This window comes from Solanum pennellii, chromosome 9 (assembly GCF_001406875.1).
Source record: "Solanum pennellii chromosome 9, SPENNV200".
Lineage (NCBI taxonomy): Eukaryota > Viridiplantae > Streptophyta > Magnoliopsida > Solanales > Solanaceae > Solanum > Solanum pennellii.
In genome coordinates this window covers 80,890,700-80,893,183 of record NC_028645.1, presented here as the reverse complement: position 1 = coordinate 80,893,183, position 2,484 = coordinate 80,890,700, and positions in this window count along the sequence as shown.

Here is a 2,484-nt window from a genome sequence, read left to right as displayed (position 1 = left end):
CCTTAGCTTTTGTGAATGAAACAAATTAAAAGATGAAAAAGACTTTGACCATAAATCCAATAAAGAAATTGTCTTCATTTACCAATTAAATTTCTAATTTTTAATTATCTTCAACCTTGGAAAATAAAATTTCTTTCTTTTTTATTTTTATTATATTAGTAAAAGTGGTAAATATCATAGAGGGATCATTATTCTCAAATTAGATAGCAAATACTTCCTCCATTTCGAAATGATTTTTATTTTTATCCGTTTTTTAAAAGAATATCAATATAATAATATTTTTTATCAACCAAGACATACCATTTTACTTTTTCTTTTTTTGAATTTTTTAATTAATAAACACTAATGTATTTGTTATTACACGTATATGCTAATAAACTTAAGCACATGCTAAGGCCTAAGCCTGATTAACATATACTTGTCAAACAAAACTAATTTAGATATATTACTTTCTCTATCTCAAAATACTCAAAATACTTATTACGTGTCACGTTTAAGAATTAAGTAATATGAATATAAAACGATATTTTAAATTATTCTTTTGGCCATTTTTTGCAACCCAATGAAAACATAAAAAACGAAGATGGACAAAAAAAAAAATTCTATTTTAAGAAAAACTATTGTGACTATAATTATTTTGGCACCATCTTTATTTTATATTTTTGTTCCTTAAACGGTTTTGTAGAACATAGATTTGTCAATTAGCTAAAGTTACGTTCCGTCTATAACTCTCTAACTTTTCACATTAATTAGCTAGTTTTAGTTGTGAAGATTCATTTGGTTGGGTGAAACAAAAGAAGAAATTTGATTTATTTTTATATATTTCTAAAGGTATTTAAAATGTAGTATCAATTAATTAATTGTAGTTCTTTATAAACTTGTATTAGAAATTTTTATTTTACACGCATAAGATGAGATTCAGAGATAATATAGAAGAATTTTGAAAGTCAGTTCTTTTAATTTAAAATCATAAGATAAGCATGGTCGGTGCCTCGCCCCTATCTCATTTACCGTACGTAGATTGAATATGAAGGAAATCATATTGAGAAAGAAAAAACATTTATGAAGTGGATGTCATTTATTTATGAATTGAAGTAAAGTCTTATTTTTACTTCAATTGTAATTGTTCTCGCTGAAACACAACTTTACAATTTAATTATCACTATATTTCATTTGAATGACTTATAGGCATACCACGTATGAACGTATTTTTTAGACAATTAAGTACAAGTGTTTGCGTATTGCTATATGAATTGTATTTTTAAGTGTAAAAGACAAGTATTAGTAGATTTTAAAAAAGTTATTTTCTTAATGTCCGATAGATAAACAAAAAATATTATAGTTAAGTTATTTATATATAATTTTGATAAAAATTATAGGAGTTGAACAAGGGTGAGAAAGGAAGGTGTGAGATGGGACTAAAAATGAGGTGTGTTGGTCGGAAGGACATATGCTGTTAATGTAGAAATATCACTAATGCAATCTGGTTTCCTTACTTTCAGCAACTTGTTCAGACATCTCATAAATATTTTTTCAAAAATAAATAAATAACATTTAACTTGATCGAACAAACTATAATATCTTTTCATTCAATTCAATTTTTCTAAGCAATCAAATAATTATATATTCAAAATATTAATTTGATTGATATGACTTCAACAACATTAAATTCATCCAAGAAAACTTTTGAAACTTCTAAAAATTATATATCATGACTAGGAAAGTTTTCTTTGTCTACAATGGTGCACTCATATTGGCCCCATAAAATAATGACTTTTTGTGAAATAGCCCCCCAAAACAAAAACAAATTAAATCAACTAGCAAATGTGTGGTTGGTTAGAAATAAAATGTTCATTAATGTAATCATGGATAGGAGTTTAGCTGTATATTTTAAATATTATTATATGATTAAGTCAAATTTTAGTTAGATACATTGCATGAGAATATAAAGTAATACAATTAATTCAGTTAGAAAAAATGGCCAAACCTTGTACCCCTAATTGACATTTTCCATAATCTTATCCTATCAAAATGTCATCATTTAGCATAAGAAGTTGATTAATGAAAAGTATAGTGACTAAACATAGATTTATGCTGGGCTTGGAACAACACTAATCCCAAAAAAATAAGCCACGTGTCCAAAGTGAATAAATTTAATTTTTATTTTTATAAGACTATTATTAATTTGAATTCACGTTACCTAATTCGTATTAAATATGAAAATGCTTAGATTAATTTTTTTATCCCCCTATCTTAAATCTGAATAAATCTCATAAATTTTACCACAAGACGAATCATAAATTAAATCTATGCATAGAGTAGACATATTATTCTTTAATCAACTTATTCAATATGTGGTTTTAAATTTAGTTTGGTTGCTTAATGTAATTTAATTGGATGACTTAATGGCATTGAATAAATTGACACCTAGTCATTGTTTCAAGATATTTTTTTTTTGGGTGGAGGGAGGGGGGGGGGCATGGC